At 37.9% G+C, this 27,148-nt stretch overlaps 1 protein-coding gene and 1 non-coding gene across 2 annotated transcripts in view; one reads left to right on the top strand and one right to left on the bottom strand.

The window, feature by feature from the left end:
- DLGAP2 (DLG associated protein 2) overlaps positions 1 to 27,148 on the bottom strand; it is a 1,650,454-nt gene that overhangs the window by 272,542 nt on the left and 1,350,764 nt on the right. The gene's annotated exons all lie outside the window — the stretch shown is intronic.
- On the top strand, positions 22,596 to 22,678 carry TRNAL-UAA. The gene has a single exon. It is a non-coding gene; the product is annotated as a tRNA-Leu (tRNA).

The following is a 27,148-nucleotide window of genomic DNA, read 5'->3' as shown; positions in this document are numbered from 1 at the left end:
TGTGTCAAGGCCTTTGACATTGAAGGGCTCTCTATTGTAGATGGTGCCAAAACTGAAGTTGTCAGTACCAAAGACTCAGAAACAGAGGCTTTCAGTTCCAAGGGCAGATTTGGAACAGAGTGCATTAAGTTTTTGGTTTTCAGAACCGACAGGGAGGTTGGAACCAATGAACTGCATTTTTTAGCTTTGTTAGTAGAAGAAGTAGAAGAAAATGAGAGACCTGTTTTAGCTTTATCAGCAGTGGATAAGGCTTCACCAAAAACTGATGAGAAAAGTCCTTTTAAAATTAGTTTATTATGCCTTTCTACTAGAGCACGGTGGTTAAAGGCATGACAGATACTACAATCTTCCTGTAAATGATGAGGACCAAAACAATATACACGCTGTGCATGAAAATCTGATACGGGAATTTTATGGCCACACTTCTGTAATTTTTTTAACCCAGAGGGGCCCTTACCCTTTTCAGACATGATAAGCAGTGAAAAACAGTTACAGAGATATTGTTAAGGCAGTCTCACTTCACAAGCGACAGGGAAAGTGAGTGGAGAAGAGATAATATTCTATACTTAAACTTTTTATTTAAGATAAAGAACAAAAGAGAGATAGGGAAACTATCAACAATGATAGTGGGGAAATACACAAACATAAAAAAAGGAAAAGGAATCAACAATAATAAAATTAGAAGTGTAAAAAGAAGTAAGACAGAAAAACATAGAAACTACAAGGAAAGGACAAAAATAAATGTAGCAGTGCTCAAGAGTAATAGCTAGACATGACCATTTCTGAAAGTGGTAAAAGAGATCTGAGCTAACTGAGAAAGAGGGATTATGGGTAGAGGAAAAGCTTGAGAGTTTTTGGTTGGCATGAGCTATAGTAACAGCTGAGTCAGTTCCAATATCGGAACTGAGCCCATTTATCAAGGATGGAATGAAGTTTGACAACATGAGATCCCTAATTTTTTGAGAAAGTCTCTTGCAGAATTCTGAGACTGACTGGAGAAATTCAAGAACATTTTCTGATACAGGTTCACTTTTTTCTGAGTCAAGAATGCCTTTTGTATGCAGAAGTCCAGAAACCTTCATAGAAACACAATTCTGTGAAATGGCATCAAAAAATAATTTTTGATTGTTGATCTGAAAACCTAGGTCCATAAGGAGATTTCTTAACTAAGTAAATGACCGTTGACACCTGAAAAGATACTCTGTAAAGGTAAGTAAATAAGTCATCCAAATTAGGAAAAATATGGATGCCCTGCAATCTGCAATGGGCCATCACTGGAGCTAGATACATTGTAAACACCCTTGAAATAATTGACAACCCAAAGGGCAAAACTTAAAACTGATAATATAACCCAGACATAAATAATCTTAGAAACCTTCTGAAATCTGTTGCAATAGAAATGTGATGATAGGCAACTTTCAGTTCTAGTGCTATCAGAAAAAAAATCAAATGAGGAATGAAAGGTAACAGACATTGCAATGTCTATATTTTGAACTTTGGAACCATTATAAACCAGCTGAGAAGGGTCAGGTTGAAGGTTGCAACTGGCTTCCTTGAGGGTTCTTTTTTTTTGGCACCAGAAAAATTCTTCATTAAAACCCTTTGCTCCACTGGGCTAGCACACTAGCTGTGAGGCTCCTGTGGTGAGCATTTGAGTGCTAATTGGAGAAAACAGGGAAGTCTGATTTGAAGGATAAGAGGAAATTCCCTGAAAAGGGGGTAAGCTTTCCCACTGTCATCTGAAGCCTTCTAGAAGCCATTTGTCTGAGATACTCTTTTGCCAAAGTGAAAATTGAAGAACCAGGCTCTAGGATGGAGTTAGAGGAGTGGCAGCTGGGGGTGCTGTAATAACCATTGATGGACTCTCCCTTTTTCTGGAAGGTTCCTTTTTGCTAGACTCTTCCAGCCACATTTTCTTTGGTCGCCTGGGTATTATTACATTTGCTTGTTTTGTTTTTTGAAAATAATAAAAAAAAAACAAACAAAAAACAAGCTGAGGATTTTAAACCCTTAGAAAAGAAGGGCTAAAACACCATTGTAATCCCCCTGACTAAATTTCCATCTTTCATCAAATTGTTTGAGTACTTGGGTAGCATAAGGCCCAAACAAAACCTTCTTATCCAAAGGACAATTTAAAGATTTTGGCTTTAACATATTCATAAAACCTCTAATCATAAATCCAAGCAAAAACATCTCATCACAGAAGCAGTAACAGCTCTCCCAGAAACAATGGCTTGAATACTCAAAGGCTATCAAATAAGACAGTATCACAATGCAAAGGTTCCTTTTTGCTAGACTCTTCCAGCCACGGCTATTTTCTTTGAGAATTGCAGCCCCAGATTGTGTGCATTTGCTTGTTTTGTTTTTTGAAAATAATAAAAAAAAAACAAACAAAAAACAAGCTGAGGATTTTAAACCCTTAGAAAAGAAGGGCTAAAACACCATTGTAATCCCCCTGACTAAATTTCCATCTTTCATCAAATTGTTTGAGTACTTGGGTAGCATAAGGCCCAAACAAAACCTTCTTATCCAAAGGACAATTTAAAGATTTTGGCTTTAACATATTCAGCAAAACCCTCTAATCCTTAAATCCAAGCAAAACATCTCATCACAGAAGCAGTAACAGCTCTCCAGAGCAATGGCAGATACTCAAAGGCTATCAAATAAGACAGTATCACAATGCAAACATGCACCAAAGTGACAGAAAAAAAAAAACATTACATAGGACAGATAATAGAAAGCTTTTTTTACGATAAAATAGCCTTAGGTAAGCACTGGAAGAAAACGAATAATACTATTAATCTGTAGTGTAAGAAAGTAGTTCTATAGTTTTGGAATAAGAGACTACAAACTAGATAAACAAAGTAAAGGAATACAACCTTTTGCTGTCAAATGATGTTAATTTACAGCCTATCATAGGCATCAAATTTTGGAGGTAGGAGAAGCTATAAAACTGAATGTATCTCTGTTCAATTTCATCAATAGAAAATGATATATTGCTTGAGAAAGTTAGACATAGCAAGGAAAAGACAAATATTGACAAGAAATATTGCAGAATTCTTAGACTGACTCGAGAAATTAAAGAACATTTTCAGATACAGGTTTGCTTTCTCCTGAGTCAAGAATGCCTTTTGTATGCAGGAGTCCATCAACCTTCCTAGAAACACAATTCTGTGAGATGGCATCAAAAAGAATTTTTAATTGTTGATCTGAAAACCTAGGTCCATAAGGAAATTTCTTACCCAAGTAAATGACCCTTGACACCTGGAAAGATACTCTGTAAAGATAAGTAAGTCATCCAAATTAGGAAAACTGTGGATGCCCTGCAATCTGCAATGGGCCATCACAGAAGCTAGATGCATTGTAAACACCCTTGATATAACTGACACCCCTAATACTATTAATCTGTAGTGTATGAAAGTAACTATATAGTTTTGGTATGCCTACCTAACCCTACTTTATCTACTAAAGAAGTGCTGCAGGATCGCATTTGGTGTTAAGAGTGGCAAATGAGATTTGGGAGACATGCAACCACAATGCATTATGGGAGATGGGGAAGATCAAGCACTGGAGAAGCATCAGAATGAAAAGTTTGCTGGCTCAGATCAGCCAGAAGAGTATAAAAAACAACCACTGAGACGGATGGAGAAAACAATACAGAATTCTATAAAATTCGGGTGACGGTACTATATCTGAGAGCATGAATGTAATCAGTAGTGTCCCCTGGGGTTCTTTTTTGGACCTGTCCTTTTTGGCATTTACTTCTATAATCTGCAGACCAGGAACCAGGAGCTCTGGTTAACTAAGTTTTCAGATGACTGCAAACTGGGTGTTATTGTTTCAAATTCCTCTAACTCCTGTATCCTTTAGAAATTAAACAAATGGTGTACTAAAAATAGTCTGAAATTAAATATGATAAAATGCAGTGTTGTTGCATTTGGTAAATAACTCCAACCCTCAACCCCCTAAAAGATACACAATGCCTTGCTAAAAAAAAAAAAACTGTATTCAGGGACCTTGGAACCTGGGTTGACAATTCCCTCTTCTTTGTTTATGATGTAGTCAGAAAGTCCTACAACTGATAGCCAATGCTGCAGCATCCAAATATATAGAATTCATCACTTCTTTATATTCAGCCTTGATTAGAACATCCATTGAGTAGAAATCAACCTTCAGGAGGGACCACACTTGACACAGCAAACCACTAGAGAAGCCTCAAAGTTCCAAACCAAGAAGATTTGTAGTTAAGACCCCGAGCTACCGAAATAGGCAAGAAGCAGCTATGGAACTTCAGCCATAACACCCACAAATCATGAAACATATATTAATAAATTAGAGTCCCTTTTCCATTAACCCAAACACCATCTTTCAAGGGGACTTTAGTTATGACTCCATAGATTGGTACATTTGCATAGGTTCATAGGTTCATAGGTAGGTACTAGGCTATTGGCCCAAGGGTCTACGTAAGCCTAGCCAGCAAGGTTCCATAGCTTATGCCACCCAAGAAAGTTATTTTCCTGTGCCACTGTCCAGCAGAGACACAGAAGTGATCCCCGGGGTGTATTTACTATTTCCCATCCACTCATAAGAGTGCTAATGAAGAACTTTGCTTGACATAGATGGTTAGCTTGTTCCAGAGTATAGGACGTTTCTGGGACAGGAATCTATCCCTCCAGCGTGTCCTGTTTATTGTAGTGACAAGGTTTAGGTCCCTAGAGCATGTAGCTTGGAGGGATTGGGATTTCTTTAGGTGTAGCATGTCCAACAGCTCTGGGTTTGACATAGCTTTATATGTTAGGCAGAGATCACCTTGGAGTAGGTGATATGCTACGGAGTAAAGCTGAAGTTTTTTGAGGCGGTCAGTGTAGGGCATTTGTTTGAGGCCAGTAATCCTCTTTGTGAGGTACTTCTGTGGCCTTTCCAGCTGCTGCAGATGTCTTGTGAGGTACATTCCAAAAGGGGCATTGTACTCTACAATGGGTCTAATGAGTTATGAGTAGAGGGGAACAATTACCTCTTTTTTCCTTGATGAGAACCCTTTTATGATGAGGTGTGCCACGTAGAAGGACTTCCTGACTACTGTGGCGATGTGGCTATTAAAGGAGAGACTACTGTCCACCTGGGTCCCAAGGTCTCTTATTACGCATTCAATGTTAAGTAGATTGCTGCCTATGTGGTAGTTCATGGGTACAGAGTTTTTACCAAAGGGGATGACACTGCAATTTTTGGCATTGAGCTTGAGGCCATGGCTCTGACACAGGCACCTGTCTCAGTGAGGCCCTTCTGTAGGATGTCCACATCATTTGGGGACTTGACTATGGCTCCTAGTTTGCAGTCATCTCCAGAAATAAATATGTTCCATGCTTTCTTAACTTTATCATTGCAAACTCCCTTGATCAATCTGCATCCTCCACCATGACAAGCACAACATACTTGAACTTGCCCTCATAAACAGTCTCAGTCTGCTCCTCACCCACTGTCACCCAGTATCATACCCTCACTGATCATATCAGATCACCACATTGCCTTATTCACCATATAGTCCCAGTACAGGTCAATGACCAAGCCATCCAATCTTTATTGACAGATTTGTACTAAAGCAACATAAGCCGTGCTGTCTCTTCCTTATTATTTGACTTTATATGCAGCAGACAATGGCGAAAATGATTCAACATGAATCAGTTCCTTAGTCTAATCAATAACAAAAAAGTAAGTAACACAGTACAATATAATATAAAATACTAATAGTATAATATAATTATTTTATGTACTCGAATACTATTTTAGACTGACTTCTGCTTACTACATTACCAACCATATTATTCATCTAATTATATTATCTGCTTTACTAATGCTACCATTAGTGCCATGGAGTAAAATCAATATGTTGTAAGCTTAACTGTTAACAGCCATGACATAAATCATTTTAATAGTCAGTAGTGGCAAGTGAATTTAGGTTCCACATGAAAAGAAAAAGGTGGCATAATGCTGAGCAGAAGTACTGCATAGTCTTCTATTATGGAAGTTTGTCACTTCCCATAAAACAGTCCAGTATGAACAGGTATCAACTGTTGAGATTTTTGCAGAAAGTTCAGATTTTTGCCTCAAAAAGTTTTTGTCTGATATCATACATTGTGTGGTTTTCTGGCATATCACTTATGACTGAAACCACTAATAATGACAAACACTTGAGTTTCAGACTTTTATATTCTTCAGAAAATGCATGCTAACACAAAATATATTATTCTAGCAACTTTCTAAGTTTATAAGAGCAATACTTAAAATCTGTCATGATTTTTGGGCCTTTGTCCCCCAATATTTTAGGCTTTGCCCAGATTTCTTGTGCTAAGAAGTTGAGAGGCATGCTGCTATGTACAAGAAGTCTTACATGGTCAGCCTCAGTAAGAAGCTGAGATCCCTCATAAAATCCTCCAAAGCTAGTTATGAAAACAAAATCACCACTGATTCTAAAGACAACCACAAAGCATTCTACAGCTATGTCAAAAATCTCAATAGCAACATTCAGATCTGCTCTGAGTTACAGCACAATGACACTAAATATACAGAACCAACTGATATTGCCAACATCCTGGCAGATAGGTTCAGTGCTAACTTTGTCCTCCTCTCACCCCCTAAAGGGCCCATTTTTATACCAGAAGAATGCAAAGTTCCTGTAATCATGGCTGCACAGGTAAAAACCTCACTCTCCAAAGCCAAGAACACAGCATCCATGGGACCTAACAACATCCCAGGCTGCCTTCTAAACGAACTACAGAATGAACTGGCACCCCACCTAAGTACCATGTTCAATCATAGCCTCACCTCAGGCTTTGTGCCCATTGAATGGTGCACCACGACGGTTATCCCACTCCACAAAGGGGTGGCCACAACAGACCCTGGGAACTACCGCCCCATTAGCCTAACATGCCTGGTCTGCAAGGCCATGGAACGTATCATCATGGAACTCATAAACAAAGACATTGGAGATCTCCAAACTCTGGACCCCACACAGTTCAGGTTTGTAAAAGGCAGATCATGTCTCCTAAACCTGATAGACTTCTTTGAAGTAGTCACCAAACCATAGATGAGGGTAAGGTGGTTCACATAGCCTATCTAGATCTAGCCAAGGTGTTCAACACCACCCCCCCACTCTGGAATTATAGATAAACTCACTAAACTAGGTATAAATCCCTATGCCACAAGATGGTTTGCCAACTGGCTTACTGACAGAACCCACACTGTGAAAGTAGCAGACTCCAAATCAGACTTCAGACCAGTGACAAGTGGAGTACCACAGGGTTCAGTCCTGGGTCCTCTCCTGTTTGGTATCTACTTCTCTGAAGTACAGGCTAACACAGAAGGTCTTTGGCTAACTAAATTCGCAGATGACTGCAAACTAGGAGCCATAGTCAAGTCCCCAAATGATGTGGACATCATACAAAAGGGCCTAACTGAGATAGATGCCTGGTGTCAAAGCCATGGTCTCAAGCTCAATGCCAAAAAGTGCATTGTCATCCCCTTTGGTAAAAGCTCTGTACCCATGAACTACCACATAGTCGGTAGTCTACTTAACACCGAAAGTGTGATAAGAGACCTTGGGACACAGGTGGACAGTAGTCTCTCCTTTGATAATCACATCACCACAGTGGTCAGGGAATCCTTCTATATGGCACACCTCATCACAAAAGGTTTCTCATCAAGGAAAAAAGAGGTCATTGTTCCCCTGTACTCATCACTAATTAGACCCATTATAGAGTACAACGCCCCTTTTGGTATGTACCTCACAAGACATCTACAACAACTGGAAAGGCCACAAAAATACCTCACAAAGAGGATTATTGGCCTCATACACATGCCTTACGCAGACCGACTCAAAAAACTCCAGCTTTACTCCGTTGCATATCGCCTACTCAGAGGCGATCTCTGCATAACATACAAAGCTATGTCAAACCCAGAGCTGTTGGACATGCTCCACTTAAAGAAATCCCAATCCCTCCCAGCTACATGCTCTAGGAACCTAAACCTTGTCACCCCAATAAACAGGACATGCTGGAGAGATAGATTCCTGTCACTGAGACTTCCCATCTATGTCAAATAGAGCTCCTCATTAGCACTCTTCAAGAAAAATCTTGATGATTGGATGGGTAATAGGAAATTCACCCCGGGGATCACTTCTGTGGTTCTGCTTGACAGGGGCACAGGAAAATAATTTTCTTGGGTGGCGAAAGCCAGGGTACTTTTCTAGCTAGGCTTATATAGGCCCTAGGGCCAATAGCCTAGTAGCTACCTATAAACCTATGAAGCTATGAAAGTCATTCAGCATCCATAACTTAGAACTGGTATTTTGTTAGTAAGAGATCCAGTGACAAAGCACCCATATGTGTTGCTGTTGTAGCAGTAACTTACAAAGTTCTAGGACTAAGTTTTGTACTTTGAAATGCATTATCAACCTCTGACTGGTGCAAAGTGTGAGCATGAGATGACCACTGGTCAATAAATAATCAGGGAGAAAAAGGCAGAAGCAAAGGATGATGAATTAAGCATTGCAAAAATTACCCATTCTTCACCCATTAGTGCATGTTCAACTGTACGCTCTGTATAAGAAGTTTGATATAAGTCTGAAAGAAAGGACTCTAAAGGTGACAACTGTTCTGTAGCTGTCTTATGGGAAAGATGATAATTTCCATACAGTGGAGTTGCTCCTTCAGTAAAGTGGACTTTAAATCAGTCCTAGCCTCTGAGCTTTATCAGTCCTATCTGGAAAGCCATGCCTGTTTAATCCCCCCTGTGTGAATACCTATACATTCCTACATTAACCACTGTCTATGTGGGGATTTGTTTACCAACCTGAACTTAACGAAGTGTTGCCATCTACCTTGCCAGCAAGTACCAAGAAATTGCATAAGCCATATAAACATAAATGAACAGAGACACATGTATGACCAAGTAAAATGTGACACATGCCCCTGTGTTAGAATAGTGCAGATAAATACCAAGATTTCTCAGAAGATTAGAAACAAATTAAATTCCCCCAGCATACCTGCCTGTAAATACAACACAAACTATGCTAGGACAAACCAAAAGGGCATCCATATTACCTGTTATAAGACTACTGCTTATACATTTTCTAGCACCTATAGTCTATGGGCCTATATTTACAAACTGTTAGTATGTGTTTCTTGAAAGGGTTGCAAATGCTTTCTTTCCACATTGAAATATTGTACTATACCTGCAATAAAAAGCTGAATTGCAAACACATCTACCAATTATAAATAGTATTATTTAACAAATGAACTTAATGTGACATTTAGATTATTTAATCATGCAGTCCGTTTGTATTTGACCAACTCTGCCAGAGGAATAACAAAAGGCAATCTCTGTAGACTGCAGGTTTGAATGTATCAACTTTTTCATTAAGAGTTATCTGGTTAATTACATGATATCCAGGAAAAAGGTCTGATCTTGTGCGCCTGTTTCACCTAGGCCTCAGGCAACAAGTGCTCACTCAGAGAATTTACAGTACTCACTTTTTGAGAGGTCAGAGGAAACTTGATTGTTCAGAAAAGAAAAGAAAAAAAATCAATGAACACTCTAAGAACATGAAAACATAAAGAATAGGATTCCAAAAGAAGTTACATGTTGTGTAACACATTGCCTCAAGCAATAATACGACACTTGATTCCAGAAACAGTCCTCTGGGCTGTCTAGATTAATTATAAATTGAAAAAGCATGCTCTGGGTTGCAAAACAATATTTGTATCTGCTATGCAGTACTTAAAAATTTCCATCAGTGTCAAACGTCAGTGCAAAAAGTATAAGTACTAAAGTTGCCCATAATACTCAGTGGAGCTACGCAGTGCATGATGTGTACAGCAGTATGTAGGCACCGCTACTGCAGGCATTACAAAATGTAAGCACTGCATGCCTGCAGTAGCAGTAATGACATTCTGTTACACAAGCAAAACTTTACTGCTGCTCATGTGATGTCTGAACTGACCCTGTGAGGACAGTGTAGATGCAAAGTCATGTTTTTTCAGCAAGTCATCCACTTTGTACACCGTGGATGATTAGAATCTACTTTTTTAAAACTCAGACTGCAGTTTAGTAACACATCTACAACATACCACCACTTTATTTTTCAACAAAATAATGCATGCCTGCCAGATGCATGTCTGCCACACATGCAGTATAGAGGTGGTGCTGTGAGGATGGTTGACTTCAGGGGGACCTTGGAGGCTGTGCACTGGAATAACAATGTTAAAGTTATACAAACCATATGCATTAATTTACATAGCACAGTTCTGAATCTCATTACCTTTTCTTAGAGTAGAATGTCTTTTTTAGTCTTGAAATGCTGGCATACTGATGTACCTCCCCTCCCTGGATATGACATCATACTAGGGTTAGGATTTCATGTTTTGGTTTGCAATGCAGAATGGTGGAAACTCTCCACAATGCTACTCCTATTCTTTTTTAATCAGGCCCAAAGAAAGATCAGACGTTTACATTTTGATTGACAAATATGTTGACAGGCTAGTTGGAACCTGGCTAGTATTAAACAAAAAATTGTATTTTACAGACATAATTTGGTACATTTTTTACTTAGGTTGATAATGGAGGAGCTATAGTGCTGTGGGACAGGCAGGCCTATGACAATGAGGTACTAAAACAATTGTATGATTCTATGTTTTATTATAGGTTGTTTATTGACTCAATAGCTGGATTTAAGAACAAAGATACATTTTTGGGCTATTCAGATGAACAATAAGTTGTAATGGAGTCATTTAGACAACTGCAGCCTACTAAAATTTAATATGTTTTTTATGTAACAGCCAACCAGAGAGGTGCTGGGTGTATTTAAATGGCTTTAGATTCAATGTAAGGTGATTTCCGGTGTGTTAGAAACAAAAGCATTAAATTTTTTAAGCTTGTATATTTTGCTGGATATTAAAGTGTTGAATTTGATCAACTGGGAGTCCTTTATTGGTAGTGGAGCAGCAACTGAAGTGAATATTTGGTTATTGGTGTATTTACACTTCAGTATTTCACTTGAATTCTTGGTAGTTTTTGTTACTGTGGAATGGCTTTTTCCAGTGGCCAAGGAATGTCCCAGACTGTAAGCCCAAATGGTAGGGCTAATCAAATTCTTGTGGGTGAGCTTACAAGGCTCATTAACAAATTTTCACAAGAAAATGATGGTAACAGCATTTCTCTAGATCTAGAGGGTTCTATACCCCGTAACCAAGAAATGTGATGTGTGACGACATTACTTCCGACCATGATGATGTCATTTCCGGTCCACCGACAAGGCACACAACAGCAGGAAAGGCATGGAGCTGCTTCTAGCCAGGGAAATGGAACATAACCTTTACAACCTTTACAACGGACTCAGAGTTGTTTCACCCGTAGCACTAATTCATTGAGTGGTTGAGAACAATATTTGGACATTAATATGGACTCATGCTTAGGCAGAACAAACTTTACCTCCACAAGGTAATGAAACATATGTTGGTATGTGTTGTAACTTAAAAGAAAAATTGTGTAAATTTAGACATTTAATGGCTGACAATTTTTTTTAAATGAATGAATTAAAGTTAAACAAGTCCGTAAGGGACTTAGAATTAATACATTTCTTAAAAATGTTTATGAGGGAACTAATTTTTTTAAAGATGTAGTAAAAGTATTTAATGCCTGTGGTTTAGCCCTTATGAGGGTTATTATTAAGCATAATGAAAAAATGATGGATGTGTTAAAGAATGATATTACAGCTTTGAATTTGAAAATACAGGAAGATTTATTGTTTACCTTAGAAGAAAATAAACGTAAATATGCATATATTTTTAAAGATGTTGAAGTTTTGAATGCAAAAAACTGGAAAAGGAAAATGGGTAAACAAGAGAGGGATACTAAAGACTACGCTGAGGGTACTGAGGCAACATTTTAACCCACACAATGGTAGAGGGGACAATGGATATGGATGAGTACAACAGTGAAGAAAATAGAGAATTTGATAATTGGAACGATGATAGAGACACTCCTTTAGACAATGGTCCTGTAAGAAGGTCAGAAAGAATTTGGAATCTGCCAGTACAACCTACATATGCACAAGCCACCAAGAGGGGGACAGGGGAACCAGAGGTGGAAACAGCAGTTTTATCCACAACCCCAGAGGAGTTATTGGAACAGATAACAGAGAACTTACCTTTAAGGGAGGGGAACATTAGCATGGACAATGAATTGCAAGTAGTGGGTCACATTAATAAGATGGGAAATTTTCAAATTTACAGTTATACCAGTACTGAACTGAACAAGAGACACTTTAGTTTGTTCAAAAAAGATTTCAAATTCATTCCTAGAAAAAAAGGAACTATGGCTGAAACATTACTTGATATGAACATGTTTCTCAGGAAAATTAATTTGGATGTATTACTTGGTGGTACAACTGAGTCAGACAATATGGACCAGTTGAAAAAGAAAACTTCTTACAATCCCCCCCATTACCTGAATTAAACAACCTTGAAATGGTGGTATGCAAAGAAATCAGATCATACTACAATAGTAGAAAGGTATATAACTAGGTAAACTTGACAAAAGATGAGAAGGAAGTTATGTTAGAAATTTGTAATAATAAGGGGGTTCTTATTATGAAACCTGATAAGGGAGGGGGTAGTTATGATGCAGCAGTGGGAATATTCAGCAAAATAGTTTGATTTGTTAAATACTGATGGTAGATACAACCAGGTATCTCAGAACCAAATTAACATAGCCTACCATAGAATAAACATTATTCTAGAGGACAACTTGTTACAAGGGGCCATAACAAAACAGTTCTATGCCTTTTTTCAAGTTACTAAACCAATACATTCCAAGCATTTTTGGAATACCCAAATTTCATAAGAACCATATGAACCCCCCCCCCCCCCCCAGACCCATTGTATCATCTGCTGGGTCAAAAACACAGCCTCTAGCTATATACATTGACAAAAAGTTGAAACCTTTTTATGATTTATATCCCCACATACTAAAAGATTTGTGAGGTTTTTTGTACAAGATGGGATAAGTAGAATTTAACAATGACTTTTTGTTTATAACCATCAATGTCAAGGACCTCTTTTCAGTTATTCCCCATGATAGAGGTCTGCAGTGGTTTGAAGAAACGTTAGTGGAGTTTGAATTTTTGCAACACTCAGATTTTAGGACTATCCTAGAAAGCATGGAATTGGTATTAAAAAACAATTTCATATATTTCCAGGGTGAGTTATACCATCAAATGGATGGGGTTGCTATGGGTGTGGCATGTACACCCATATTTACAAATATTGTCCTATTATATTGGGAAAAACATTTTATTTTTGAGTCACAGTACAAAAATCACATCAGGATTTACTTCAGATTTTTGGATGATATTTTTATTTTGTGGAAAGCGTCCCCACAAAATATAGAAGGTTTCATAGAATACATAAATAACACTACAGAATTTTTGAAGTTCACACATGAAACCAGAGAAATCGAAGTACATTATTTAGATGTGACCATTATGAAGGACAATACTAATGGGAAATATATTTCAAAACTATATAGAAAGGAATGTTTCTCAAACTCGTATCTTTATTATGAAAGTAACCATCCTTACAAACAAAAGAAAAATAAAGTGAAAGGCCAAATTATACGGGCAGACCATATGACTTCTAATAAAGATGACTTGGTGAAAGAACTGGATTATATTGAGGGAATGTTTTGTGAGAGAGGATACCCTGATAGCATGGTTAAAACTATCAAAGAAGAAGTTCTAAAGGGATGAGGAAATAAATATATACCCCTATTAAACTATGAAAGTAATAATAACAACAGAAACAAGGACCAAGGATCAGTTAAAAGTGACACAGATGGTACATATTTAGTGTTGACATACAACCAAGATACTAAGGGGATTCAAAACATTGTGACAAAAAACTGGAAGATGTTTTCCATTATGCCCAACAAACCCAGGGTATTTTCTCGACTACTAAAGTTTGGGTTCAGGAGAAACCCCAATCTAAGGGATATTTTTGAAAGGGAAAATACACAACCTGTAGGCATAATATTAGGAACATATAAATGTGGTATGTGTGGTCAATGCTCATTTATGTGTAACCAAAACACACTTACATTGGATTCCCCAAAAGTCACTTTTTACCCACAGGGCATTTCAACTGTCATACCAAATGGGTGATTTATTTAGCCCATTGTAAGGTATGTTGTTCCTACTATGTGGAGAAAACCAAACGTACATTGAGGCAGAGGGTGTATGAGCATACATATGATATAAACCAGAAAAATGACACCAATGCCCTTTATAGACAATGACTGCAGTGTCCCCAAGCAGACTATAAGTTTTGGGTTATAGAGAAAGTTACTCAACAAGAAAGGGGGGTGACCAGGAATCTAAGCTAGAATTTACATAACTTATTTGGCAATTACAACATGATGCCTGTGTCTCCACTGGATTAAATGACCATCTTTCACTAGTACCAGCTCTTAAGTTAAGAGCAAACAGATACTAACATTAATATAGAACAACATCCAGTTTCTTAAGTGTTTTATATTTTTTTTATACATATGTATATGTGTTATATGTGTATATATGTAAAATATTATAAAGTGAACATTTTTAAACATATTTTGAAGTTGGTGTTGTCTTTTTAAAAATGTATTATGTTTTTTATGTAACAGCCAATCAAAGAGGTGTTGGGTGTATTTAAATGGCTTTAGATTCAATGTCAGGTGATTCTGAAGAAATTTCTGGTGTGTTAGAAACAAAAGAGCTAAATCCTTTAAGCTTGTACATTTTATTGAATACTAAAGTGTTGAATTTGCTTGACTGGGAGTCCTTTATTGGTACTGGAGCAGCAACTGAAATAAATATTTGATTACAAGTGCAGCCTATAGTGAACTTTTCCTCCGGTTGACAAAAGATATGCCTGACCTGTATATAAAACTAAAAAGACTAAAAGGATTTTCACTGCTTGTTTCCTAGTATCCATACCATAAACAAGACCTTCCAGTTTCTCAGTTTTTGTATTCTCTTTGGCTTAGTCTCTTTCTCCATAACCCTAGCAGCCATAATAGAAGCCTTTTTAAATCATACTCCTAACAACTTAATTTTATCATGTCCCCATAAATTTGGGTATTGTTGAACCAATCTGTATGTGGGTATATAATTTATGACTATAGCCCTTGTTTTATGTTCATTAATTTTATATCTTGAAAAGATTAGAAGCTATCTCAAAATGTTCCACAACACCAAACATTTTTTTCTGGATTTATCAAGTACAAAATAATATCATCTGCAAATAAAGCCAACTTTTGTTGATTACCATACCAATTATATCCTTGAATTTCTGGGTCTTTATTTTCTTTGCCAATGGTTCTAAATATAAAGCAAATAACTCAGGGGAAAGAGAATGCCCCTGTCTGTTCTTCTGATCAAACACAACTCACCGGAGAGGAACCCTCCGACTTTAATTCTTGCCTCTGAGTTTTCATTTATCCTCCTAATTAAACTTATTATATCAGGGAATACAAATGCTTCCATTGTCCTACTCACAAAATCCAAGCTTACTCTGTTGAATACTTTCTCTGCATCAGGCCCCATTACCAACAGTGGTATTTTCTTACATTTTGCTTCTCTCTGTATTATCACTGTTCTAGTAATGTTGTTATATATTTGCTTCCCCTTCATAAAACTACACTGATCTACATTTAGCAATTTTGGCCACACTTCTGACATACATTTAGATAGCAGACATAAACACTTTAGAATCATGGTGCAAAATTGAAATGGGTCTATATGGAGCTGGGTACAATGGGTCTTTATCCTCTTTGGATAATACAGCCAAAACAGCTTTCTTCCAAGATATTGATGCTTCCTCTCCTTTTAAAATACCATTAAAAAAAAATCTTCTGGATCATTATCACATTCCTCCTTCCTAACTTCCAAATTTCCACGGGAATACCATTTATTTCTGGAAATTTCACTGCTGACTTATTATACACCACCATTTTTATCTCATCTCCACCTATCTTATGCATTAGTTGTTTGGCCTCATTATCATCTAACCTTGGCATAATTATTTTTTTCATAAATTGTTTTCCATATTTTTCTGCTTTACACAAATATTCATAAAATTTCAAATACCTCTTAATATCTCCACAGCATCTCTGGTTATTTGTCTTGTCATAGGCTCCCCCTAAGTTTGGCGACGACCCTTTCTACTTTATGTTGCCTTAGTCATTGTTCTAAAAGGTTTTGTGCCCTGGAGTTTTTATGAAAAACATACTTGCTTAGCAGCAATCTTTCTAAACTCTAGCATATTACTGAAATACTCCCTTGTTTTCTCTTTATCACACTGCAGTTGCTGCTCTTTTTCTTCTTTGAGATTCCCCTTATCTTACAAAACTTTAACATTTCCCAGCTTCTCTAAATAATTTCTATTACTTCTTAACCCCATCACATTCTCTTTTATTTCTGCCATATTTTAAACTCCAATTTCATTCTATCTCTCTCACTAGCTATCCCTTCAGAAGAAAGTTCAGTTTTCTCTAATAAGTCTCAAATAATTTCTACTGCCCATTCTGTAAATTACCCTCTTTTCAGCAGGTAAGTGAGAAATTGCCAGTGTCTCATTTTACTTCATTATCCTGCATTTTTATCTTAGTTTTTATCAGTGCATGATCTGAAACAGTTAATCACCTCTGAGTACATTTGATTCATTTGATCCTCTGAATTACTGGAAACCATATCTTGTACCAAAGTGGGAGCTTGAACTGCTTTTTGTTGAAAAACTACAGGATTCTTGCCAATGTTTTCTCTTCACCTTTTTTTTGATTGATTTTCTTTCAGGTCCTCCTAATTTCTTATTAGCCAGTAAGTCAAATTTACCTAAGATGACAATTTCCACTGGCTCTTATTTTTCAGTATTCAGTATTTGTTTTCACACTGGGAGTGCTGAAATTAAGCTAATCATCTGTGTGCAGCCAACTTGGAAGTCTAGAAATTAAGCTTATTCGATTCTCGGCTGGAGCACCTTCTGTGTGGAGTCTGTATGTCCTTCCTGCGATCGAGTGGTGTTCAAAAGACATGCGTGAATGGGCATGCCTTTGTTGAAGGTTGGGTATCGGGCTGGCACCTCGGCACCATAAAAATCTACTGCCAATCATTAGCAGCGACTCCTAGCTGGGAAAAGCCGAAAGAAGAACAAACTTATTACTGTGAACAAAAATTTAAAACAATAGAATAATAAAATAAAACACCAACTGAACGTAGCCAACTGGACAACAGCACAGCAGCATTACCTTTAAAACGGACATGATTCTAATAATCCAAATGAACTAAAATAAATAAAAATAATGAAGTAGAAAACTAACAAATTATGTCTCAAACTGTTTCAGACATTAAATATCACCCACGATCTTCAATATATATGTAAAATCCTTTGCACTAAATTCTCCACACAGTGGGTTAGTGCCATAGTTTACAGTGACAAGGCTGCTGGGTGCTACTGCCTTTAAGACACTGTACTTATAGTATCTTTGTTGTCTAGTAGTTACTCACAACACACTTTATTTATTTATTTTTAGTAAGTGCATTTAAGTCATGCTATATACAATGTCTCTGGTGTCTAGCATTATCCTCTGAGCCATTTTATGTGTACATGCTGTTAAGGCATGAAATGAAGATTTCTACTTGGTGGGTAATGTTTCCCCTCCTGATCCCCTTTTGGCTGTGTTCTCTACCGTGAGTGGCCAAGAGTGGCCATGTTAATCTACACAACCAAGCTATTCTCTGAATTGCTCAGCTGCATAAATGGCTTACCGCAAGCAGCTCCACTGGGAAATCACATGACTAATTAACATATGCCTCTCCCCTGGACTGCCTCATTAGCCTTTAGCATGGCCATGGAGACAGTCCACTACAGTACTGCATGTCTTCATGCAAAAGCAGTTCAGTTGGTCTGTCTCTGAATTTAGAAAAGGTACCACAGACACCTCAAGGTGACATTTATGAATTTGGCCCTTGGTCCATGAGTTACCATTTTACCAGTAGTCAGGAAAAATTATCCTTCAAATCTTAGTACAAGTTGTTCCAAAATTTTAGGTATCACACACCAGATCCCCATGCATATTATATGCCTATGTGTGTGTCTGTGCATGTGTATTTATGTGTGTGTGTGTGTGTGTGTGTGTATATAGATATATACACACACACACACACACACACATATATATATATATATATATATATATATATATATATATATATATATATATGCATATATGCAAACATATGTGTGCTTGTTTGTGTGTGTGTGCGTGTGTGTGTTTATGTGTGTTTACTTGTGTGTGTATTGTTCTCTTCCTGATGTCCCTGTGATAGAATAAAGATCTCAAGCACTGACTAACATGTCACATGGTATCACATTTCACATTCCAACTTAGCATTTTTAAAGCACAACTCTGAACGTGCAGTTCATTTGCTTTTGGAGTTGATGCTGAATGCCTGATTTACTGAAATGTGCTTATTTTCTCATTGTGCTCTGGTGTGGTTAAGTATCCTCAGTGAAATCATTCTAAGACAACTTTTTACACATGAATGAACTACACAATATTACTAGTGATAGCATGCGCAGATAACTAATTTGTTACGCAGGTTTTAGGAGATGGGCTTCAGTATGGCAGACTAATTAATGCTCTTCAACAGGCACCATTTTATTCATTTAATTTTTGTTAGTAGCTTCAACAGTCTACAAAAGCAGTTATCTTTGTAGTCACAGAAGGAAAGGCTATTACTTATACCATCAAATAAGGAGACACCACAACATTTGTTTTAGCTTGGGTCCGCATATGAACTAGAATGCAGTGAACTACGTAAAAGAAAACAGAGAATGAAATTTGACCGTGGCTGCTGTAATGTGTGGTAGTACTGAAAAGAACCACGTTAACTCCCAATTTCATGACATTATCCTTCATTAAGGAATTAGTTTGCTAAGAAGTTTATACACTGGGCTAATGACACACTGATGTGCTGCCAGATTATACTGCTGATGACACACTAAATGACTGGGCTCAGGTGCAAAATAGGCAGCAGGGAGGGGAGGTATGAGAAGATGAAATCCATCTCTCTCTCTCTCTTTCATTCTTGGGAAAGTGTGGAGATGTTGGGAAGGTATCAACTGATGGCTGTATATTCAGGATTTAGGTGCCAAAGACACTTTTTGGTTGATGTGCATGAAGAGATGAGTATGCTGTGAAACTGTCACTGCACAAGACAGTTAAAGCGGGATTATTAAAAATAAATTTCCTTTACTGATAGCCAATCAAAGCAAGATGTCTGGCTCCCTGCTGTAATGTCAGGACGGGTAATACCATGTTCCAAAATGCTGAAAAGAAGACTGAAAATATAGGAAAAGAGTGAATATCAAACATTTTTTTCCATTAACCTTCCTTTTTGAAGCGGGGAAGCCTCCCTGCACCCTCCAAACTTTTATAAACCACCTCTGAAATTGCGAAACGGAATATAAAAAGAAATAGCAATCTTGAACATAATATACATTGAGTCTCCACATCCTAGGACTTGACAACATACCTCTCAACTGTACAGATTTTTGCAGAATGTCCAGATTTTTGCCTCATATTTTGGCCCATTTTTCATTAAATTGTGTTCTTTTTTGTCACATTAGTAGCAAATCGAAGTTAGAAAATAATGAGAGACATTTGAGTTTCAGACTTCACACTTTTCCGAAAATGCAAAACCTGTTATTCTATCAACTTTCTAAGTTTGTAAAAGCAATAATTAAGAATTGTTGGGGCCTTTGTCCCACTTTTATTTATGGTTTTGTCCAGATTTCTTGCTCTAAGAGGTTGAGAGGTATGCTTGACAATGCAAGTCTTGGCATTTCAAACAGTTATCAGACGTCTTTGGCAGCCTTTCACTTGGAGACCAGTGTTATCTGTTCTTCATATAACAGGAAGAAATGATAATGCTGATATTTTATGTTGACTTGGGTGCCAGAGATATCTGTTCAGGAAAAGGGGTGCAAGAAAAAACATGATAAGGATAAATAATTAAATTAAATGACCTTCAGTTAATAGTGATGCACTTACTTATTTAAAAATATGTCCTAAAGAAAAGCTTATTTATCTGTTTGTATGTTTTTTTTTTTTTACCAAGAAAGCAGAGTGGATGAAGGAATTGTTTTTAGCCAAAACATTTGCCAAAAGCAATAAAGTAGAACATTCAAATACAGAAGGGTATCCCAGTTTTACAATAGACTTATCATACAATAAATAAATAGTGAACAATATCAGACAGTGCTTGTACAAACCATTTACATAGCATTTTGCTACAGTTTCGTGTACTGTACAAAACAATCAACCTTTATCTTAATCATTGTCAAAAATCATTTGTAGGCAGATATTTAAGATATATTTGGAAAGCAATCCTAAATCTAGAAAGGTTGGCAAGTTTTTCTTTTATTATTATTTTTAATTCAGCAGACAGAGTATTCCAAACAAGTCCAATATGTTTTTTTTCCAAAAATCTTTAAAGTCCAATATGTTTTGAAAATGGCCTCTGCTGTAATTAGTATAAATTGAGGGCATTTAAGAGTTTACATCTACTAGCCATTGGAGGGCAGTCATTCAAGTACAATGTGTGTGTGTGTGTGTGTGTGTGTGTGTGTGTGTGTGTGTGTGTGTGTGTGTCTGTGTGTATGATTTTTGTCTCTGTGCTTGGTAACTATCAAGCCTCCACTCAATTGGGGGGAGGGGGAAGTCATCATCCAGGCAGCCAGAAGGGTGCCTTTTGCTCTCACTGGCATCCTGGCAGTGAGAGCATTTTTTGTATCACTGCACTGGTTGCCTATGTCTTCTATATCCTCGCCTAAATATCCTCCTACATATGCCAACAGGGGCTGCCATTTCGAGCTTGGGTGGCAACAACCAGGTTTCTCCAACACCAGTTTACTGCATCATGACAGACCTTTATTCTCCAGCTGTGACCTTGTTATAAGAACAGTGACACAAGTAAGGTAGGAACTACAGTTTCTCACCCCAGAATGGGTACACCCATCCTCTCTGCTTGCATTGTTAAGATCCCATGCCAGTAGTCAAACTCGGGTTACCTGGGTTGTATTCAGGCCTTTATCCATCCATGTTACCAACATAAGTTGAATCATTTTTGTCTTATTTTTGCCCCCCAGACTTGCCAGCCATCAAGTTTCCCCTCAATCAGATATTACACCCTTGGAGGGAGGCCATGATCAAGGCAGCAATGGAAATGATTTGTGATGTCATTGGCATCCCAGCACTGCAAGCTTTTTTTTCATGTATGGCCCAAACTCAACCCCAGTGAGGACATAAGCACTTGCATTATAGCAAGAATTGCCTATGACCCCTTGATGGCATACATGTGCTCCTTCACATGCACCAGCAGGGGCTATCATCCCTGGCTTGGATGGCCATAACCACATCTACCTGGCACCAGCTCCCCACATGAAGAGGAACCTCCTTTCACCAGCCAAGGCCCTCTCAACAGAGCAGGGGTATAAGCCAGGCAGGAACCATGGTCTCACCCTCCCCAAAAGCTAGGCACACCCCATCCCCCTACCTGTGCTGTCAAGAGCACCTGAGCCACCAGTCTAACTTGAGTTACCTAAACTGCAGTCACAGCTTTATCTCTTTGCTCCACTGGTACACTAATTTGTAAATCAGTATGTGAAAAAGGAATGTGGCATTTTTGTTATAGCTAGGCAGTCCAAATTGTTTTTCATTAATAGGCTATGCTGTCTTTTATCTGTAAGGCTCAAGATACTGCATATTTTCTTCATAGTGGTCTGCACTGTCTTGATATTCTGCAGACTGCACAAAACTAGTGAAGAGGGAGCAAATTCAAATGTTGGTATCAGAATTTCATTACCAACAGCACAACTTTTGGCAGTTAGCAATCCGGTAAGTTTATAGGACAGTTTCAGTTTGTAGGCATCTTTTGTGTTAGCTTGCTGTTGATGGGAAACATAAGGGCTCGGCACAACATCTACGTATTTTAAAAAGGAGACAGAAAGAGATGGGTTAACTGACAGATCCATAATTCGAAGTTGGATATCTGAGACTAGTCTTGGTTTTGGAAGTGTTATCCGTAAGCAAGCATCCTGGAATGAAAAAAAAAGAGCTTAGTGAAAATTCTTTATAGTGAAGTTTGAATCACTGTGCCTTTGCACTTTCTGACAGTAGGAGACTGCAAAGTAGAAGGATTAGGTATCATATAGGATGTTCGCAAGACAGGCTGTTAAAAAATAAAGAGCAGAGAATCTGATCAAGCATGAAGCCTTGTGGGCAGCAGAGCACAGAGCAGCTCAGTTTGTGATATCATTTGTATAATGTAGCTGAATAAGTATGTTTGAAAAGTAATTAATCAACCAGCTAAGAGGTTCATTACTGAATTCTAATTTAATGAGTCTAGAATGAAGGAGGGAATGATCAGCCTGTTCAAAGGTTCACTTAAGATTTACATACAAGGTACCAGTAAGAAGGCTTTTGTCCATAGTAGAGGAAGTCACACCAGGATGGCCGAGTTGTTAAGGCGTTGGACTTAAGATCCAATGGATGTATGTCCGTGTGGGTTCAAACCCCACTCCTGGTAGAGTTTGATGGGAGAAAGGAATTTCACCCCTGGGATCATGTCAGTCACCCTGCTAGACAGGGGTCCAGGGAAGTAAATAGTGTGGGAAGAAATAGCCAGGAAATTGTCATGGCTAGGCTTGTATAGGCCCTAGGGCTGATAGCCTAGTAGCAACCTATGAAATTATGCCTGTAATTTATTGGGAAGATATGGAGGAGCTACAACTTGGCCCAGACTCATGTCCTGAATAACATCAGACTACAGCATTTCTCTGATTTGGTAATAATTTGATATTATTATAAAAAAATCTCAATCTCATAGCACTGTGAACCTTTGTGTTCTTACTACACCAAAAGCAGCGTTGCAGACTCCATATGTCCATCTGTGTCAGATTTATCTGAGTGCTGTAAGGGTTGTAATCCTGGGAATCTTTTCTACTTCTCTACCTCATTTTCTTATGCCAGATGTGACACAGGGTGGTACTGACAGTCTCATACATCTCATGAGCATAATGGTAATATGTGAATAGTGACTTTGCACCTGTATATACATGTTAACGGTAATGTGTGAATAGTGACTTTGTGCCTGTATTTACATGATAATGGTAATGTGTTAACAGTGACTGTGCACCTTTTTTACATGATAATGGTAATGTGTGAATAGTGACTTTGCGTCTGTATTTACATGATAATGGTAATGTGTGAATAGTGACTTTGTGCCTGTATTTACATGATAATGGTAATGTGTTAATAGTGACTGTGCACCTTTTTTACATGATAATGGTAATGTGTGAATAGTGACTTTGCACCTGTAGTCACATGATAATGGTAAAGTGTGAATAGTGACTTTGTGCCTGCATTTACATAATAACGGTAATGTGTGAATAGTGACTTTGTGCCTGTATTTACATGATAACGGTAATGTGTGAATAGTGACTTTGCGTCTGTATTTACATGATAACGGTAATGTGTGAATAGTGACTTTGTGCCTGTATTTACATGATAACGGTAATGTGTGAATCGTGACTTTGCACCTGTAGTTACATGATAATGGTAATGTGTGAATAGTGACTTTGTGCCTGCATTTACATGATAACGGTAATGTGTGAATAGTGACTTTGTGCCTGCATTTACATAATAACAGTAATGTGTGAATAGTGACTTTGTGCCTGTATTTAAATGATAATGGTAATGTGCGAATAATGACTTTGCGCTTGTATTTAAATGATAATGGCAATGTGTCAGTAGTGACTTTGCATCTGCATTTACGTGAGAAAAGGCTGCTCACGCATCTCTTCTTTCTTAACTTCTCAGCTCAGTGATGAAACAGCCACGTCGCTTTCATAAATCATAATTGGCATAAATAAGTAGAGATCAGTGTAGCTATGTGCAGAAGCATTCATATATACTTACACTCAGGAACAGTATTGGGCATTTTCAACAGGAGGCTAAGGGTGCACGCTTGAACAGATCTCTTGAGATTATCTTTGAGAATCAATGCTCAGCTGAAATGAGCTGAGCTAAACTGTTTTGATGTTTTTTTTTCTATTCACTTTAAAGGGTGTTCTTAAATGGACACCTGTTTGAGCTTTTATAAGACTGGAAAGGAGGAAGACAGGAAATTTGGAAATAGGGGAGAGAGAAAACAAGGGAAACACAAAAGGAACACAATAAGAGGATTTTCCTGGAGGAGGTGAAAGAGAAGGTGCTGTATGTTTTTGTGGGGGGTAGAACCCCCTTTTCCAGTTTTGTTAAGAGGGAAGTTGGGGAATGATTAAGGATAGAAGGTGTAAGAGTGAGGGTAAGGGAAAGATATGGAAGACAGAAACATAAAGACACACAAGACAGACAGGAACACCATGATGGGCTGATAAGGTATACAGATGGCAGGCATATTCGAAAAGAGGATGAAGAGATCTGAATTTTCCCCTCCCTCTCTGAAGGGCTTGGAAGGGGTGCCCCCAATGGGGTGTGTGTGGAGGCTCTGGTAGCTCAACAGATGGAGCCAACTGGGTCAATGAACCTTGTATCCCCTGGAGGAGATATTGAAATTGGTGCAACTGCCTCTTCACAGCCCTCTCAACTACAGCCTCAACCAGGTCCTGAAGCTCTTTGTGCTGGTTTACCACGTTACGTCATGCTGGTGTGTATGGGAGTAACAGGGGTGAAGCCACCACTCCCATCCTGTGAAGACGTGTTGGGGCAGCTAGGGAAATATATAGGTATTTCCTGTATCTCAGAAGCTTGCAATTGAGCCTCCCTGGGGCATTACTGAACATGCAGAAAAAATAACTTAAAAGGGTGACAAAAAAGAAAAAGAGAGAAAGTGAGGAATGGTGACAAAAATGCAGCCACACTTTGTGAAGTAACTGAGTTTATTATAGCAAGAGAAAATTAAGAATGCAATCATTGAATCAGAAATTGCGATTAAGCAATGTTACCTATGTTGCAGGTAGTGATGGAATGACTGAACTCTGACAACTACTTCTTGGTTGCACTGGTTACTACTGATTCTTTTGTGTTATAAATGAATGACTATTACAAGCTGTGCAATGAGATCTCCTAATCAGTCTGCAATAAAGCAGTGCAGCAGTAAATGCTGACAACCACTGTTTCAGTGACAAGTAATGCTTTCACTACCAAAGTAGTCATTACTGATACACTATAATTCCTTCCACTTCAGTTGTTCAATATAATACATTTACGTTACTATCTCTGTTTTTATGTACTGACTTTTGACAGATAATCTGACTATGATAATCTAACAAAATGAAATGTGGTAGTGGATTAATGAATGTTACACTGTATTTTAAAGTTATTTACTTATTATTCAGTATGCTTTAGTAATTGTCATATGAATGAATTTTACTGTAATACACTTATTAGTATGCTTTAGTTTTTGTCATATGAGTATACTGTTCTAGTCAGGCTACTCTCTGCCGATTCTGGTCACAATTACTGGTGTTCTTCTCCAGGGCTGAGGAATGTGATAAAATACAGAAGAAAAAGAAAGTTGCTTACTTTTCCCATTTGTGTGTCCATTGTGACTGCACTATTTCCAGCGTATGTAATCTTTATTAATAAAATGTATAACTGAAGTCAACCCCTGTCACACCTTCCATACTTTATTTTCTAAAGTAGCTCACTGACGTTTTCTAAGAAAGTGCAACATGCAACATGTTATTATGTAAACGTGTGAACAGGTGTTGGGCTTTTTAATGCAAAAGCATTGCAAAAAGTTGGGAAGGTATCCTTCTAGTAAACCTTTTGAGATTGCTGCAATGAGGGGACGGGGTTCAGCTTTAAGTAAGTTGTTACAGCCAGCACTGAATGTTCCTCAGTTGATACACTCAGATATGCCTTAATTCATGGCAGGGGACGATAACTAATGCACTTATAATTCTGCTTCTGAAAGGTATGCTACCCTGGCAACCTCAGCAGAAGGCTTCATACATGCAGGTGTTGCTAACCCTGCAAACAATTTGAAAGTGACCAGTCTAAAGTGCAAGGGATTACTACCATTAATGTCCATCCCTGTATATGTGTCTCTATAACTAGCATTAGTTCTACTATATGCAAATGATACCTTTATTATTATTTCTGTATGTCGCTCAACATGGTCTAAAGCATCACTGTTTGCATGAAAACAACACAGTCAATTATTATACAGTTCAAAGAAAACCACAACTCTTATTGAATAGACCAAAAATATGAGGCAAAAATCTGGACATTTTGGGAAAATCTGGGCAGTTGAGAGGTATGGTGTGAGTGTGTGTGTGTGTGTGTGTGTGTGTGTGTGTGTGTGTGTGTGTGTGTGTGTGTGTGTGTGTTTCTATATATACAAAAACTAATTTATGTACATACATACATACATATGTGTATAGAAGTAGGTATGGCTATATACAGTACATATATCTAAATAACTACCTAAATGCACACACACACACACACACACACACACACACACACATATATATATATATATATATATATATATATATATATATATATATAGTTATGGGTCAAGTTCAAAAGAAAGAAAGACCACGAAGACAAAATGAATGAGACATTGCCGAAACTTCACTTTCATGAATGACTAGAATGATGAAAGATTTCACAGAGTAAGTATCCAATTGGCCACCATCTAACAATGAAACACACTGCACTAACTCAAACCCACCCAGGTGGGAGGTATGCCTAACAAATCTTCCAATGTTAGGGGCTGTGTATGCACATACATACATATGTGTATATAAGTAGGTATGGCTATATACAGTACATATATCTAAATATCTACCTAAATGCATGCGCATACACACACACACACACACACACACACACACACACACACACACACACACACACATATATATATGTTGTTGTGTCTTTCGGCTTTTCTCGGTTAGGGGTCGCCACAGCGGAATTCCAGTCCGCTAATGATTGGCAGTAGATTTTTAGGTGCCAAGTTGCCAGCCCTGACGCACAACCTTCA

Source organism: Protopterus annectens, chromosome 1.part1, assembly GCF_019279795.1.
Source record: "Protopterus annectens isolate FY-2018-M chromosome 1.part1, PAN1.0, whole genome shotgun sequence".
Lineage (NCBI taxonomy): Eukaryota > Metazoa > Chordata > Ceratodontiformes > Protopteridae > Protopterus > Protopterus annectens.
This window is presented reverse-complemented; position numbering and strand designations above follow the sequence as displayed.